General features: G+C 43.5%; 1 pseudogene; it reads right to left on the reverse strand.

Moving 5' to 3' along the window:
• Nucleotides 1-20,904, reverse strand: part of LOC135529995 (formin-2-like) — a 158,647-nt pseudogene that overhangs the window by 134,990 nt on the left and 2,753 nt on the right.

A 20,904-nucleotide genomic window follows, 5' to 3' on the forward strand; every position in this document is an offset into this window, starting at 1 on the left:
GTCTAACATACTGCATATCAACACATTGGGACTGAACCAGGGGGATACTTTACTGTCTTACATACTGCATATCAACACAATGGGACTGAACCAGGGGGATATTTACTGTCTAACATACATATCAACACAATGGGACTGAACCAGGGGATATTTACTGTCTAACATACTGCATATCAACACAATGGGACTGAACCAGGGGGATATTTACTGTCTTACATACTGCATATCAACACAATGGGACTGAACCAGGGGGATATTTACTGTCTAACATACTGCATATCAACACAATGGGACTGAACCAGGGGGATATTTACTGTCTAACATAGCATATCAACACAATGGGACTGAACCAGGGGGATATTTACTGTCTAACATACTGCATATCAACACAATGGGACTGAACCAGGGGGATATTTACTGTCTAACATACTGCATATCAACACAATGGGACTGAACCAGGGGATATTTACTGTCTAACACACTGCATATCAACACAATGGGATATTTACTGTCTAACATACCGCATATCAACACAATGGGACTGAACCAGGGGATATTTACTGTCTAACATACTGCATAACACCACAATGGGACTGAACCAGGGGGATATTTACTGTCTAACATACTGCATATCAACACAATGGGATATTTACTGTCTAACATACTGCATATCAACACAATGGGACTGAACCAGGGGGATATTTACTGTCTAACATACTGCATAACACCACAATGGGACTGAACCAGGGGGATATTTACTGTCTAACATACTGCATATCAACACAATGGGACTGAACCAGGGGGATATTTACTGTCTAACATACTGCATATCAACACAATGGGATATTTACTGTCTAACATACCGCATATCAACACAATGGGACTGAACCAGGGGGATATTTACTGTCTAACACACTGCATATCAACACATTGGGACTGAACCAGAGGGATATTTACTGTCTAACATACTGCATATCAACACAATGGGATATTTACTGTCCAACATACCGCATATCAACACAATGGACTGAACCAGGGGGATATTTACTGTCTAACATACCGCATATCAACACAATGGGACTGAACCAGGGGGATATTTACTGTCTAACATACTGCATAACACCACAATGGGACTGAACCAGGGGGATATTTACTGTCTAACATACTGCATATCAACACAATGGGACTGAACCAGGGGGATACCTCCAACACACATCAACACAATGGGACTGAACCAGGGGGATATTTACTGTCTAGCATACTGCATATCAACACAATGGGACTGAACCAGGGGGATATTTACTGTCTAACATACTGCATATCAACACAATGGGATATTTACTGTCTAACATACTGCATATCAACACAATGGGATATTTACTGTCTAGCATACTGCATAACAACACAATGGGACTGAACCTGGTGGATATTGACTGTCTAACATACTGCATATCAACACAATGGGACTGAACCAGGGGGATATTTACTGTCTAGCATACTGCATATCAACACAATGGGACTGAACCAGGGGGATATTTACTGTCTAACATACTGCATATCAACACAATGGGACTGAACCAGGGGGATATTTACTGTCTAACATACTGCATATAAACACAATGGGACTGAACCAGGAGAATATTGACTGTCTAGCATACTGCATATCAACACAATGGGACTGAACCAGGGGGATATTTACTGTCTAACACACTGTATAACAATGGGACTGAACCAGGGGGATATTTACTGTCTAACATACTGCATATACACAATGGGACTGAACCAGGGGATATTTACTGTCTAACATACTGCATATCAACACAATGGGATATTTACTGTGTAACATACTGCATATCAACACAATGGGACTGAACCAGGGGGATATTTACTGTCTAACATACTGCATATCAACACAATGGGACTGAACCAGGGGGATATTTACTGTCTAACATACTGCATATCAACACAATGGGACTGAACCAGGGGGATATTTACTGTCTAACATACTGCATATCAACACAATGGGACTGAACCAGGGGGATATTTACTGTCTAACATACTGCATATCAACACAATGGGACTGAACCAGGGGGATATTTACTGTCTAACATACTGCATATCAACACAATGGGACTGAACCAGGGGGATATTTACTGTCTAACATACTGCATATCAACACAATGGGACTGAACCAGGGGATATTTACTGTCTATCATACTGCATATCAACACAATGGGACTGAACCAGGGGGATATTTACTGTCTAACATACTGCATATCAACACAATGGGACTGAACCAGGAGAATATTGACTGTCTAACATACTGCATATCAACACAATGGGACTGAACCAGGGGGATATTTACTGTCTAACATACTGCATATCAACACAATGGGACTGAACCAGGGGGATATTTACTGTCTAACATACTGCATAACAACACAATGGGACTGAACCAGGGGATATTTACTATCTAACATACTGTATATCAACACAATGGGATATTTACTGTCTAACATACTGCATATCAACACAATGGGACTGAACCAGGGGGATATTTACTGTCTAACATTCTGCATATCAATGGGACTGAACCAGGGGGATATTTACTGTCTAACATACTGCATATCAACACAATGGGATATTTACTGTCTAGCATACTGCATATCAACACAATGGGATATTTACTGTCTAACATACTGCATATCAACACAATGGGACTGAACCAGGGGGATATTTACTGTCTAACATACTGCATATCAACACAATGGGACTGAAACAGGGGGATATTTACTGTCTAACATACTGCATATCAACACAATGGGACTGAACCAGAGGGATATTTACTGTCTAGCATACTGCATATCAACACAATGGGACTGAACCAGGGGGATATTTACTGTCTAACATACTGCATAACAACACAATGGGATATTTACTGTCTAACATACTGCATATCAACACAATGGGACTGAACCAGGGGGATATTTACTGTCTAACATACTGCATATCAACACAATGGGACTGAACCAGGGGATATTTACTGTCTAACATACTGCATATCAACACAATGGGACTGAACCAGGTGGATATTTACTGTCTAACATACATCAACACAATGGGATGAACCAGGGGGATATTTATTGTCTAACATACTGCATATCAACACAATGGGACTGAACCAGGGGGATATTTACTGTCTAGCATACTGCATATCAACACAATGGGACTGAACCAGGGGATATTTACTGTCTAACATACTGCATATCAACACAATGGGACTGAACCAGGGGGATATTTACTGTCTAACATACTGCATAACAATGGGACTGAACCAGGGGGATATTTACTGTCTAACATACTGCATATCAACACAATGGGACTGAACCAGGGGGATATTTACTGTCTAACATACTGCATATCAACACAATGGGACTGAACCAGGGGGATATTTACTGTCTAACATACTGCATATCAACACAATGGGACTGCATATCAACACAATGGGATATTTACTGTCTAACATACTGCATATCAACAATGGGATATTTACTGTCTAACATACTGCATATCAACACAATGGGACTGAACCAGGGGATATTTACTGTCTAACATACTGCATATCAACACAATGGGACTGAACCAGGGGGATATTTACTGTCTAACACACTGCATATCAACACATTGGGACTGAACCAATGGGATATTTACTGTCTAGCATACTGCATATCAACACAACACAGGGGGATGGGTCTAACACACTGCATATCAACACAATGGGATATTTACTGTCTAACATACTGCATATCAACACAATGGGACTGAACCAGGGGATATTTACTGTCTAGCATACTGCATATCAACACAATGGGACTGAACCAGGGGATATTTACTGTCTAACATACTGCATATCAACACAATGGGACTGAACCAGGGGGATATTTACTGTCTAACACTGTATCAACACAATGGGACTGAACCAGGGGGATATTTACTGTCTAGCATACTGCATATCAACACAATGGGACTGAACCAGGGGGATATTTACTGTCTAGCATACTGCATATCAACACAATGGGACTGAACCAGGGGGATATTTACTGTCTAACATACTGCATATCAACACAATGGGACTGAACCAGGGGGATATTTACTGTCTAACATACTGCATATCAACACAATGGGACTGAACCAGGTGGATATTTACTGTCTAACATACTGCATATCAACACAATGGGACTGAACCAGGGGATATTTACTGTCTAACATACTGCATATCAACACAATGGGACTGAACCAGGGGGATATTTACTGTCTAGCATACTGCATATCAACACAATGGGACTGAACCAGGGGGATATTTACTGTCTAACACACTGCATAACAATGGGACTGAACCAGGGGATATTTACTGTCTAACATACTGCATATCAACACAAATGGGATATTTACTGTCTAACATACTGCATAACAATGGGACTGAACCAGGGGGATATTTACTGTCTAACATACTGCATATCAACACAATGGGATATTTACTGTCTAGCATACTGCATATCAACACAATGGGATATTTACTGTCTAACATACTGCATATCAACACAATGGGATATTTACTGTCTAACATACTGCATATCAACACAATGGGACTGAACCAGGGGGATATTTACTGTCTAGCATACTGCATATCAACACAATGGGACTGAACCAGGGGGATATTTACTGTCTAGCATACTGCATATCAACACAATGGGATATTTACTGTCTAACATACTGCATAACAATGGGACTGAACCAGGGGGATATTTACTGTCTAACATACTGCATATCAACACAATGGGAAATTTACTGTCTAACATACAATGGGACTGAACCAGGAGGATATTTACTGTCTAACATACTGCATAACAATGGGACTGAACAAGGGGATATTTACTGTCTAACATACTGCATATCAACACAATGGGACTGCATACCCCATATCAACACAATGGGATATTTACTGTCTAACATACTGCATATCAACACAATGGGATATTTACTGTCTAACATACTGCATATCAACACAATGGGACTGAACCAGGGGGATATTTACTGTCTAACATACTGCATATCAACACAATGGGACTGAACCAGGGGGATATTTACTGTCTAACATACTGCATATCAACACAATGGGACTGAACCAGGGGGATATTTACTGTCTAACACACTGCATATCAATGGGACTGAACAGGGGGATATTTACTGTCTAACATACTGCATATCAACACAATGGGACTGAACCAGGGATATTTTACTGCATATCAACACAATGGGATATTTACATACTGCATATCAACACAATGGGACTGAACCAGGGGGATATTTACTGTCTAACATACTGCATATCAACACAATGGGACTGAACCAGGTGGATATTTACTGTCTAACATACTGCATATCAACACAATGGGACTGAACCAGGGGGATATTTACTGTCTAACATACTGCATATCAACACAATGGGACTGAACCTGGTGGGTCTAACATACTGCATATCAACAAAATGGGATATTTACTGTCTAACATACTGCATATCAACACAATGGGACTGAACCAGGGGATATTTACTGTCTAACATACTGCATAACAACACAATGGGACTGAACCAGGGGGATATTTACTGTCTAGCATACTGCATATCAACACAATGGGACTGAACCAGGGGGATATTTACTGTCTAACATACTGCATATCAACACAATGGGACTGAACCAGGGGGATATTTACTGTCTAACATACTGCATATCAACACAATGGGATATTTACTGTCTAACATACTGCATATCAACACAATGGGACTGAACCAGGGGGGGATATTTACTGTGTAGCATACTGCATATCAACACAATGGGATATTTACTGTCTAACATACTGCATATCAACACAATGGGACTGAACCAGGGGGATATTTACTGTCTATCATACTGCATATCAACACAATGGGACTGAACCAGGGGGATATTTACTGTCTAACATACTGCATATCAACACAATGGGATATTTACTGTCTAACATACTGCATATCAACACAATGGGACTGAACCAAGGGGGATATTTACTGTCTAACATACTGCATATCAACACAATGGGACTGAACCAGGGGGATATTTACTGTCTAACATACCGCATATCAACACAATGGGACTGAACCAGGGGGATATTTACTGTCTAACATACTGCATATCAACACAATGGGACTGAACCAGGGGATATTTACTGTCTAACATACTGCATATCAACACAATGGGACTGAACCAGGGGGATATTTACTGTCTAACATACTGCATATCAACACAATGGGACTGAACCAGGGGGATATTTACTGTCTAACATACTGCATATCAACACAATGGGACTGAACCAGGGGGATATTTACTGTCTAACATACTGCATATAACAATGGGACTGAACCAGGGGGATATTTACTGTCTAACATACTGCATATCAACACAATGGGACTGAACCTGGGGGATATTTACTGTCTAACATACTGCATATCAACACAATGGGATATTTACTGTCTAACATACTGCATATCAACACAATGGGACTGAACCAGGGGGGGGGATATTTACTGTCTAACATACTGCATATCAACACAATGGGACTGAACCAGGGGGATATTTACTGTCTAACATACTGCATAACACCACAATGGGACTGAACCAGGGGGATATTTACTGTCTAACATACTGCATATAACAATGGGACTGAACCAGGGGATATTTACTGTCTAACATACTGCATATCACACAATGGGATATTTACTAAATGGGACTGAACCAGGGGGATATTTACTGTCTAACACACTGCATATCAACACAATGGGACTGAACCAGGGGGATATTTACTGTCTAACATACTGCATATCAACACAATGGGATATTTACTGTCTAACATACCGCATATCAACACAATGGGACTGAACCAGGGGGATATTTACTGTCTAACATACTGCATATCAACACAATGGGACTGAACCAGGGGGATATTTACTGTCTAACATACTGCATATCAACACAATGGGACTGAACCAGGGGGATATTTACTGTCTAACATACTGCATATCAACACAATGGGATGAACCAGGGGGATATTTACTGTCTAACATACTGCATAACACCACAATGGGACTGAACCAGGGGGATATTTACTGTCTAACACACTGCATAACAACACAATGGGATATTTACTGTCTAACACACATCAACACAATGGGACTGAACCAGGGGGATATTTACTGTCTAACATACTGCATATCAACACAATGGGATATTTACTGTCTAGCATACTGCATATCAACACAATGGGACTGAACCAGGGGGATATTTACTGTCTAACATACACCATATAACAATGGGACTGAACCAGGGGATATTTACTGTCTAACATACTGCATATCAACACAATGGGACTGAACCAGGGGGATATTTACTGTCTAACATACTGCATATCAACACAATGGGACTGAACCAGGAGAATATTTACTGTCTAGCATACTGCATATCAACACAATGGGACTGAACCAGGGGGATATTTACTGTCTAACATACTGCATATCATGGGACACAGGGGGACATAACCATGGGATATTTACTGTCTAACATACTGCATATCAACACAATGGGACTGAACCAGGGGGATATTTACTGTCTAACATACTGCATATCAACACAATGGGACTGAACCAGGGGGATATTTACTGTCTAACATACTGCATATCAACACAATGGGATATTTATGGGACTGAACCAGGGGGATATTTACTGTCTAACATACTGCATATCAACACAATGGGACTGAACCAGGGGATATTTACTGTCTAACATACTGCATATCAACACAATGGGACTGAACCAGGGGGATATTTACTGTCTAACATACTGCATATCAACACAATGGGACTGAACCAGGGGGATATTTACTGTGTAGCATACTGCATATCAACACAATGGGACTGAACCAGGGGGATATTTACTGTCTAGCATACTGCATATCAACACAATGGGACTGAACCAGGGGGATATTTACTGTCTAGCATACTGCATATCAACACAATGGGACTGAACCAGGAGAATATTACTGTCTAACATTCTGCATATCAATGGGACTGAACCAGGGGGATATTTACTGTCTAACATACTGCATATCAACACAATGGGATATTTACTGTAGCATACTGCATATCAACACAATGGGATATTTACTGTCTAGCATACTGCATATCAAACAATGGGATATTTACTGTCTAACATACTGCATATCAACACAATGGGACTGAACCAGGGGGATATTTACTGTCTAACATACTGCATATCAACACAATGGGACTGAACCAGGGGGATATTTACTGTCTAACATACTGCATATCAACACAATGGGACTGAACCAGGGGATATTTACTGTCTAACATACTGCATATCAACACAATGGGACTGAACCAGGGGGATATTTACTGTCTAACATACTGCATATCAACACAATGGACTGAACCAGGGGGATATTTACTGTCTAACATACTGCATATCAACACAATGGGACTGAACCAGGGGGATATTTACTGTCTAACATACTGCATATCAACACAATGGGACTGAACCTGGGGATATTTACTGTCTAACATACTGCATATCAAACAATGGGACTGAACCAGGGGGATATTTACTGTCTAACATACTGCATATCAACACAATGGGATATTTACTGTCTAACATACTGCATATCAACACAATGGGACTGAACCAGGGGATATTTACTGTCTAACACACTGCATATCAACACAATGGGACTGAACCAGGGGGATATTTACTGTCTAACATACTGCATATCAACACAATGGGATATTTATGGCATATCAACACAATGGGACTGAACCAGGGGGATATTTACTGTCTAGCATACTGCATATCAACACAATGGGACTGAACCAGGGGGATATTTACTGTCTAACATACTGCATATCAACACAATGGGATGGGATATTTACTGTCTAACATACTGCATATCAACACAATGGGATGAATGGATATTTACTGTCTAACATACTGCATATCAACACAATGGGACTGAACCAGGGGGATATTTACTGTCTAACATACTGCATATCAACACAATGGGATATTTACTGTCTAACATACTGCATATCAACACAATGGGACTGAACCAGGGGGATATTTACTGTCTAACATACTGCATATCAACACAATGGGACTGAACCAGGGGATATTTACTGTCTAACATACTGCATATCAACACAATGGGACTGAACCAGGGGGATATTTACTGTCTAACATACTGCATATCAACACAATGGGACTGAACCTGGTGGATATTTTAACATGTCATATCACACTGCATATCAACACAGGGGGATATTTACTGTCTAACATACTGCATATCAACACAATGGGACTGAACCTGGTGGATATTTACTGTCTAACATACTGCATATCAACACAATGGGATGGGATATTTACTGTCTAACATACTGCATATCAACACAATGGGATATTTACTGTCTAACATACTGCATATCAACACAATGGGACTGAACCAGGGGGATATTTACTGTCTAACATACTGCATATCAACACAATGGGACTGAACCAGGGGGATATTTACTGTCTAACATACTGCATATCAACACAATGGGACTGAACCAGGGGGATATTTACTGTCTAACACACTGCATATCAACACAATGGGACTGAACCAGGGGGATATTTACTGTCTAACACACTGCATATCAACACAATGGGACTGAACCAGGGGATATTTACTGTCTAACATACTGCATATCAACACAATGGGATATTTACTGTCTAACATACCGCATATCAACACAATGGGACTGAACCAGGGGGATATTTACTGTCTAACATACTGCATATCAACACAATGGGACTGAACCAGGGGATATTTACTGTCTAACATACTGCATATCAACACAATGGGACTGAACCAGGGGGATATTTACTGTCTAACACACTGCATAACAATGGGACTGAACCAGGGGGATATTTACTGTCTAACATACTGCATATCAACACAATGGGATGAACCAGGAGAATATTGACTGTCTAACATACTGCATATCAACACAATGGGATATTTACTGTCTAACATACTGCATATCAACACAATGGGACTGAACCAGGGGGATATTTACTGTCTAACATACTGCATATCAACACAATGGGATATTTACTGTCTAACATACCGCATATCAACACAATGGGACTGAACCAGGGGGATATTTACTGTCTAACATACTGCATATCAACACAATGGGATGGGATATTTACTGTCTAACATACCCATATCAACACAATGGGACTGAACCAGGGGGATATTTACTGTCTAACATACTGCATATCAACACAATGGGACTGAACCAGGGGATATTTACTGTCTAACATACTGCATATCAACACAATGGGACTGAACCAGGGGGATATTTACTGTCTAACATACTGCATATCAACACAATGGGATATTTACTGTCTAACATACCGCATATCAACACAATGGGGACTGCATATCAACACAGGGGATATTTACTACCTCATACTGCATATACAATGGGATATTTCAACACATATGGGACTGAACACAATGGGATATTTACTGTCTAACATACTGCATATCAACACATTTATGGGACTGATACAACACAATGGGATATTTACTGTCTAACATACTGCATATCAACACAATGGGACTGAACCAGGGGGATATTTACTGTCTAACATACCGCATATCAACACAATGGGATGAACCAGGGGGATATTTACTGTCTAACACACTGCATATCAACACAATGGGACTGAACCAGGGGGATATTTACTGTCTAACATACTGCATATCAACACAATGGGACTGAACCAGGGGGATATTTACTGTCTAACATACTGCATATCAACACAATGGGACTGAACCAATGGGATATTTACTGTCTAACATACTGCATATCAACACAATGGGACTGAACCAGGGGGATATTTACTGTCTAACATACTGCATATCAACACAATGGGACTGAACCAGGGGGATATTTACTGTCTAACATACTGCATATCAACACAATGGGACTGAACACAGGGGGATATTTACTGTCTAACATACTGCATATCAACACAATGGGACTGAACACAATGGGATATTTACTGTCTAACATACCGCATATCAACACAATGGGACTAGAACCATATCAACACAATGGGATATTTACTGTCTAACATACTGCATATCAACACAATGGGACTGAAACAGGGGGATATTTACTGTCTAACATACTGCATATCAACACAATGGGACTGAAACAGGGGGATATTTACTGTCTAACACACTGCATATCAACACAATGGGATGGGATATTTACTGTCTAACATACTGCATATCAACACAATGGGATATTTACTGTGTAACATACTGCATATCAACACAATGGGACTGAACCAGGGGGATATTTACTGTCTAACATACTGCATATCAACACAATGGGATATTTACTGTCTAACATACTGCATATCAACACAATGGAATATTTACTGTCTAACATACTGCATATCAACACAATGGGATATTTACTGTCTTTCATACTGCATATCAACACAATGGGACTGAACCAGGGGATATTTACTGTCTAACATACTGCATATCAACACAATGGGATATTTACTGTGTAACATACTGCATATCAACACAATGGGACTGAACCAGGGGATATTTACTGTTAACATACTGCATATCAACACTAACATACTGCATATCAACACAATGGGACTGAACCAGGGGGATATTTACTGTCTAACATACTGCATATCAACACAATGGGATATTTACTGTGTAACACACTGCATATCAACACAATGGGACTGAACCAGGGGGATATTTACTGTCTAACATACTGCATATCAACACAATGGGACTGAACCAGGGGGATATTTACTGTCTATCATACTGCATATCAACACAATGGGACTGAACCAGGGGGGGATATTTACTGTGTAGCATACTGCATATCAACACAATGGGTCTGAACTTTATTTAACGAGGCAAGTCAGTGTTTACAATGACGGCCTGCACCAGCAAAACCTGGACGATGCTGGGACAATTGGGCACCGCCCTATGGGACACAGCCTGGATTCGAACCAGAGACTGTAGTGAACGTATCAGATGCAGTGCCTTAGACAGCTGTGCCACTCGGGAAGTAAGAGTGGGCCCTGACCTCTGATCAGAGTTTAATTTGCTACATGGAACAGTAGAGTTGAGTTAACAGTGGGCCCTGACCTCTGATACCGGTCCTGCTCCAGACCTAATCTAGAACACTTGATCCTAATAATTAAGTAGAATCAGGTAACTACAGTTGGAGTGAAAACCTACAGGAGGGCCTCTCTCCAGGAACAGGGTTGGAGTGAAAACCTACAGGAGGGTAGCTCTCCAGGAACAGGGTTGAAGGCCCTGGTATAGGATATGACACTCACGTGGAACTTGCATGGCGCAGCGAGTTGTGGGTTGGACCCCCCTATTGTGTCTCTGAAGCAGTCAGTGAAGGGTAGTAACAGACCCATGGCCAGAATCCGAGAACACAGCTTCTCAGCTTCCTCTGGCTGGGCATCTTCCTGTTGTAGGAACAACTTCTCTAGGAGAGTACGACCTGGAGGTAGAGAGACATCAATATTAGAGACATCAATATTACTACAGTCTAACAACTTCTCTAGGAGAGTACGACCAGGAGTTAGAGACATCAATATTACTACAGTCTAACAATTTCTCTAGGAGAGTACGACCTGGAGGTAGAAAAGAGAGAGAGACATCAATATTACTACAGTCTAACAACTTCTCTAGAGAGTACGACCAGGAGTTCAACATCAATATTACTACAGTAGACCTGGAGTCAACCAGACATACGTGACCAGGTGTTCAACATCAATATTACAGTAGACCTGGAGTCAACCAGACATACGTGTGTGATATATATATATATATATATTTTTAAACACGTCCCTTTTGCAGGACCCCGTCTTTCAAAGATCGTAAAAATCCAAATAATAGATCTTCATTGTAAAGGGTTTAAACACGGTTTTCCATGCTTGTCCAATGAACCATAAACCATTAATGAACATGCACCTGTGGAATGGACGTTAAGACACTAACATCTTAGAGACTGTACGCAAATAAGATCACAGTTATGAAAACTTAGGACACTAAAGAGGCCTTTCTACTGACTCTGAAAAACACCAAAAGAAAGATGCCCAGGGTCCCTGCTCATCTGCGTGAACGTGCCTTAGGCATGCTGCAAGGAGGCATGAGGACTGCAGATGTGGCCAGGGCAATACATTGCAATGTTCGTACTGTGAGACGCCTAAGACAGTGCTACAGGGAGACAGGACAAACAGCTGATCGTCCTCGCAGTGGCAGACCACGTGTAACAACACCTGCACAGGATCAGTACATCTGAACATCACACCTGCGGGACAGGTACAGGATGGCAACAACAACGGCCCGAGTTACACCAGGAACACACAATCCCGCCATCAGTGCTCAGACTGTCCGCAATGGGCTGAGAGAGGCTGGACGTAGGGCTTGTAGGCCTGTTGTAAGGCAGGTCCTCACCAAACATCACTGGCAACAGCATCGTCTATGGGCACAATCCCACCATTGCTGGACCAGACAGGACTGGCAAAAAGTGCTCTTCACTGACGAGTCTCGGTTTTGTCTCACCAGGTGTGATGGTCGGATTTACGTTTATCGTCAAAGGAATGAGTGTTACAAGGCCTGTACTCTGGAGCGAGATCGATTTGGAGGTGGAGGGTCCGTCATGGTCTGGGGCGGTGTGTCACAGCATCAGACTGAGCTTGTTGTCATAGCCGGCAATCTCAACGCTGTGCTTTACAGGAAGACATCCTCCTCCCTCATGTGGTACCCTTCCTGCAGGCTCATCCTGACATGACCCTCCAGCATGACAATGCCACCAGCCATTCTGCTCGTTCTGTGTGTGATTTCCTACACGACAGGAATGTCAGTGTTCTGCCATGGCCAGCGAAGAGCCCGGATATAAATCCCATTGAGCACTTTTGGGACCTGTTGGATCGGAGGGTGAGGGCTAGGGCCTGTCATGACGTTGGCCTGGGGGTAGGTTTATGACAGTCAAATACCTCTCCCCCCTTTTTCCTCGCTCTACCCTACTGAGGTTCCATTTGAAAACCCCTTGGTTAACAGAGATTCTGGGAACATCAGAAGGTGGGGGGAAATGAACTATATTCTGGTAATCCGACCAATTGAACATATGCAGTGGTACTTAATGAATATGATGTCAGTTCGGTTGTCATCTGAGACATTCTCATCAATGATAGGATGACATAAACTCTACAGTGGAAAGTCCGCACTTTGTAGTTATCAAATTCACATGGAATTGTTATTCAATTTAAATGTTTGAATATAAAATGATGGGTGAAAAGATTAAATGTAATTTGTTTGTAAATGAGAGATTTGGGTTTTCATAAGGTTAGGGCTCAGCTCAATCAGTGGCCCCTGTGAAGAGACATGGGCTGTAAACTATCAAAACACACACTTCTCCCGCCACTGTATAAAGCCTTGACGAAAATGTAACCTGTTCCGAGGATGTGAGGACGACAGTCCATATGTTAAAAGGACGAACATGTCCTGTTCCAGGTACATTAGGATGACGATCCAATGTCTGAATGGTTCAGATAACTACAGAACGAAGCCAACCTCAGCGTGAGCTTTGGTTGCAAATGGTATGAACTTTGAACTCTTCTTCACTACAGAAGTGAAACCTCCTTGCCGTTGAGTTAGCAACAGCAGCTGAAAACGTGGGCTAGGAAAGAATAGACAGAGTAAAGGTTCTAGAGCCATCCCGCCTAAAGGTTCTAGAGCCATCACGCCTAAAGTTTCTAGAGCCATCCCGCCTAAAGGTTCTAGAGCCATCCCGCCTAAAGGTTCTAGAGCCATCCCGCCTAAAGGTTCTAGAGCCATCCCACCTAAAGGATTTTAGGATGGTGGAGGAGCCTGGAATGGAAGAACACACTGTATATAGAGGCACATTCTCTGAAGGATAACATCCTTATACCAGAAACCCAAAAGTCAAAATGGCAACCAGCCACATGGTGGTATCGACATGCATTTTAACACGAGCACAAACAAACAAAGTGAATGGATAAACAAGGCTCTAGTTATGTCCTCTCCTCTGTCATCAGTCCTGTCTGTCTCCAGTTCAGTAGAGCTGTTGAACCAACAGGGCTAATTATATTACAGCTGGCCCGTTAGTTAATATGGACAGAACTAATGAATGGCCTTTTAAAAAACAACACCACTGGTTGTCATGACACCCAAGCTACATCTGAAAATGGCACCCTGTTCCCTATGTAGTGCACTACATTTGACCAGGACTCATAGGGTTCCAGTCAACAGTAGTGCACTATGAAGGGAATAGGGCTCTGGTCAACAGTAGTGCTCTATGTAGGGAATAGGGCTCTGGTCAACAGTAGTGTTCTATATAGGGAATAGGGCTCTGGTCAACAGTAGTGTTCTATATAGGGAATAGGGCTCTGGTCAACAGTAGTGTTCTATATAGGGAATAGGGCTCTGGTCAACAGTAGTGTTCTATATAGGGAATAGGGCTCAGGTCAACAGTAGTGTTCTATATAGGGAATAGGGCTCTGGTCAACAGTAGTGTTCTATATAGGGAATAGGGCTCTGGTCAACAGTAGTGTTCTATATAGGGAATAGGGCTCTGGTCAACAGTAGTGTTCTATATAGGGAATAGGGCTCTGGTCAACAGTAGTATTCTATATAGGGAATAGGGCTCTGGTCAACAGTAGTATTCTATATAGGGAATAGGGCTCTGGTCAACAGTAGTGTTCTATATAGGGAATAGGGCTCTGGTTAACAGTGTTCTATATATGGAATAGGGGGCCATTAGAGACTAAGTGACAATAAGACTACTAAAGAGGCAATGATGCATGGCCTATCTTCACCCCTGGTTGTCATGACACCCCAATATTATGGGATATGATCTGGAGCCTACCAATATAGGCCTTTCAGATAGAATTGTATGACGTAGAGCAGATCGACTGTCAGAGAGAATAGGGAATCATTCCATCAGATCCTTTCATTGTATTTCTATCTACAGTTCAGAACATGTCATCACTAAATTCCCCACTGGTGAGCAGCATTTTGGCTCGCTGCTGAAGTAGCTACACCCCTCCTGAAGTAATTCAAAGACACCCATTCTGAGGATTAGAGTCAGAATATAATTTTACAGTAAGCTGGCAGGAGAAGAGGGGAGGGGGAGAGAGGGAGGGAAGGAGGGACAAGGAACAGAAGAAGGGAGTAGAACAGATTTAGAGAGGAGCAGTTCTAATATTAGAGGGGTGAGTAAAAGGGCTGCTCATGAACTGTGTGATGACACACGCTCCGCCGGGTGGAGACCGCCAGCGAAACGCTCCGCCGGGTGGAGACCGCCAGCGAAACCCTCCGACGGGTGGAGACCGCCAGCGAAACCCTCCGACGGGTGGGAGAACGCCAGCGAAACCCACCGACGGGTGGAGACCCAGCGAAACGCTCCGCGGGTGGAAAAGCGAAACCCTCCGACGGGTGGAGACCGCCAGCGAAACCCTCCGACGGGTGGAGTTAAGCGAAACCCTCCGACGGGTGGAGACCGCCAGCGAAACCCTCCGACGGGTGGAGACCGCCAGCGAAACGCTCCAATGACAACAGACTGAAGGGTCCTTCTCCAACAATGCAGTTAAAGATAACAAATACAGTGACTAACGAACAACACGGCTATACACAGGGAGTACCAGGTAACAACACGGCTATAGACAGGAAGTACCAGGTAACAACACGGCTATACACAGGAAGTACCAGGTAACAACACGGCTATAGACAGAGAGTACCAGGAAACAACACGGCTATACACAGGGAGTACCAGGTAACAACACGGCTATACACAGGGAGTACCAGGTAACAACACGGCTATACACAGGGAGTACCAGGTAACAACACGGCTATACACAGGGAGTACCAGGTAACAACACGGCTATACACAGGGAGTACCAGGTAACAACACGGCTATACACAGGGAGTACCAGGTAACAACACGGCTATACACAGGGAGTACCAGGTAACAACACGGCTATACACAGGGAGTACCAGGTAACAACACGGCTATACACAGGGAGTACCAGGTAACAACACGGCTATACACAGGAAGTACCAGGAAACTACACGGCTATACACAGGAAGTACCAGGAAACTACACGGCTATATACAGGAAGTACCAGGTAACTACACGTCTATAGACAGGAAGTACCAGGTAACAACACGGCTATAGACAGGAAGTACCTGGTAATAACACGGCTATAGACAGGAAGTACCAGGTAATAACACGGCTATAGACAGGAAGTACCAGGTCATAACACAGCTATAGACAGGAAGTACCAGGTCATAACATGGCTATATACAGCAAGTACCAGGTAATAACATGGTTATAGACAGGAAGTACCAGGTAATAACATGGTTATAGACAGGAAGTACCAGGTAATAACATGGCTATATACAGGAAGTACCAGGTAATAACATGGCTATATACAGGAAGTACCAGGTAATAACATGGTTATATACAGGAAGTACCAGGTAATAACATGGCTATATACAGGAGTACCAGGTCATAACATGGTTATAGACAGGAAGTACCAGGCAACAACATGGCTATATACAGTGATTGGTCAACAGTAGGGATTCTTCAATGAAGTGTTTGTTGTAATTCAATAACAAGAGTAAGTAAGTGCACTTGTTGCTACAGGGTCTCAAGTGTGAAAAATAATATTGACTATTTTCTCTTGTATTTCGAGCAAAGATATTTTAAGTATACAACCTCAGACATTTTTTCCCTTGCTAGCCAAGACCTGCAAGGATCATACAATCTGTCTGCTGACGCCTTAAAAGGCACCTCACTTCTATTGATGTAATGCAGCATGAAAGCTCTGTCTGTCACCCCCTCCCCCATACACACCATGCTCTGCACAACACTCATCACCACGTTGCCATGCTGTTGGCTAAGGGTGTGTGTTCACGCCAACAACAAACTGTGCTATCCTGGAGCCAAAGCTCACACAGACTACAAATAAATGAACATCTTGTCAGTTGTCAGACTCCTGTCTCGTGACATCATCAGAGACCCTTCAGAGAGACGTAAAACTCATTCCACTGAGGGTCGAGTGTCTGTAGGTTCACTCCTCCCTTGGACTTGGTTGATGAATTAAGGTCAGTGATTAGTAAACAACTCCCCTCACCTGGTGGTCCAGGTCTGAATTGAAGGGAAAGACCAGCAGGCTCTAGGCCCTACATGGAATGAGTTTGACATTCCTGCTTTAAAGCATGAAATATTAACCTTGTCCAGCCAAGACCAGGGACGAGGAGGGACGGACCGACCGAGGGGTCACGACAGGAGGGAGCGACAGACCGACCGACGGGGTCACGTCAAGAGGGAGCGACCGCCCGGGCCGAAGGAACACTTCAGGATGGGAGCGACCGGCCACGTCAGGAGGGGAGGGAGGAGCGACCGACCGACCGAGGGGGTCACGTCAAGAGGGAGCGACCCCGGGCCGAAGGAACACGTCAGGAGGAGCGACCGGCCACGTCAGGAGGGAGAGAGGGAGCGAACGACCGAGGGGTCAGGGAGGAGGGAGACCGCGACCAACAGAGGGCTCAACCAACAGAGGGGTCAGGTCAAGAAGGTCACCCTCTCCAGTAGAAACACGTTTAATTTGGTCCGTCCGAGGGAGAGCTCTTTTCTGTCTTCCATTAGTTCAGAGAGCTGAGGCCCAAAACAAAGATCACTGTCCCTCTTCGCCAACTGACCACAACACATCTCAATAGCCACTGCTGTTTGTTTATGCTAAGTACTTAGAGCACAAATGAACTGTCCAGGCCAAATATTGTCTATCATTCATACTACCGTAGCCACGTCCAGACCGAGTAGTTACCGTAGCCACGTCCAGACCGAGTAGTTACCGTAGCCACGTCCAGACCGAGTAGTTACCGTAGCCACGTCCAGACCGAGTAGTTACCGTAGCCACGTCCAGAAGTAGTTACCGTAGCCACGTCCAGCCCCATGGTAGTTACCGTAGCCACGTCCAGACCGAAGTAGTTACCGTAGCCACGTCCAGAACGAGTAGTTACCGTAGCCACGTCCAGACGAGTAGTTACCGTAGCCACGTCTAGAACGAGTAGTTACCGTAGCCACGTCTAGGAGTAGTTACCGTAGCCACGTCTAGGAGAGTAGTTACCGTAGCCACGTCTAGAACGAGTAGTTACCGTAGCCACGTCTAGAACGAGTAGTTACCGTAGCCACGTCTAGAACAGTAGTTACGGTAGCCACGTCTAGAAGAGTAGTTACGGTAGCCCGTCAGACGGAGTAGTTACCGTAGCCACGTCCAGACGGAGTAGTTACCTGTAGCCACGTCCAGACGGAGTAGTTACCGTAGCCACGTCTAGAAAGTAGTTACCGTAGCCACGTCTAGAAAGTAGTTACGGTAGCCACCTCTAGAACAGTAGTTACCGTAGCCACGTCCAGACAGAGTAGTTACCGTAGCCACGTCCAGACAGAGTAGTTACCGTAGCCACGTCCAGACAGAGTAGTTACCGTAGCCACATCCAGACAGAGTAGTTACCGTAGCCACGTCCAGACAGAGTAGTTACCGTAGCCACGTCCAGACAGAGTAGTTACCGTAGCCACGTCCAGACAGAGTAGTTACCGTAGCCACGTCCAGACAGAGTAGTTACCGTAGCCACGTCCAGACAGAGTAGTTACCGTAGCCACGTCCAGACAGAGTAGTTACCGTAGCCACGTCCAGACAGAGTAGTTACCGTAGCCACGTCCAGACAGAGTAGTTACCGTAGCCACGTCTAGACAGAGTAGTTACCGTAGCCACGTCTAGATGCAATAGTTTACACATCTTAGACATCTAAACATCTAAATAAACAGGAGAAAATAACATTGAATTAACCAGGTGGATAATTATACTCATTGCTTGATTGTTATTCAGAACAGATCCATGAATATTGTGAATATGGGTAAGATGAGAGAACTTGAGTTTTGTTATGTTTCTAGAAAACTGAGACTGCCAAGTGAAACAAGAACACAGTGAGAGAGACCCCTTAACACAGCAGCTAGCCTACACTGTAGTCCCACAACAGCAGCTACCCTACACTGTAGTCCCACAACAGCAGCTAGCCTACACACTGTAGTCCCACAACAGCAGCTAGCCTACACACTGTAGTCCCACAATAGCAGCTAGCCTACACACTGTAGTCCCACAACAGCAGCTAGCCTACACACTGTAGTACCAGACCAGCAGCTAGCCTACACTGTAGTACCAGAACAGCAGCTAGCCTACACACTGTAGTCCCACAACAGCAGCTAGCCTACACACTGTTGTCCCACAACAGCAGCTAGCCTACACACTGTAGTCCCACAACAGCAGCTAGCCTACACACTGTAGTACCAGACCAGCAGCTAGCCTACACACTGTAGTCCCACAACAGCAGCTAGCCTACACACTGTAGTCCCACAACAGCAGCTAGCCTACACACTGTAGTACCAGACCAGCAGCTAGCCTACACTGTAGTACCAGAACAGCAGCTAGCCTACACACTGTAGTACCAGACCAGCAGCTAGCCTACACACTGTAGTACCAGAACAGCAGCTAGCCTACACACTGTAGTACCAGAACAGCAGCTAGCCTACACACTGTAGTCCCAGAACAGCAGCTAGCCTACACACTGTAGTCCCACAACAGCAGCTAGCCTACACACTGTAGTCCCACAACA

Source organism: Oncorhynchus masou, unplaced genomic scaffold, assembly GCF_036934945.1.
Source record: "Oncorhynchus masou masou isolate Uvic2021 unplaced genomic scaffold, UVic_Omas_1.1 unplaced_scaffold_1230, whole genome shotgun sequence".
In the NCBI taxonomy this organism is placed as follows: Eukaryota; Metazoa; Chordata; class Actinopteri; order Salmoniformes; family Salmonidae; genus Oncorhynchus; species Oncorhynchus masou.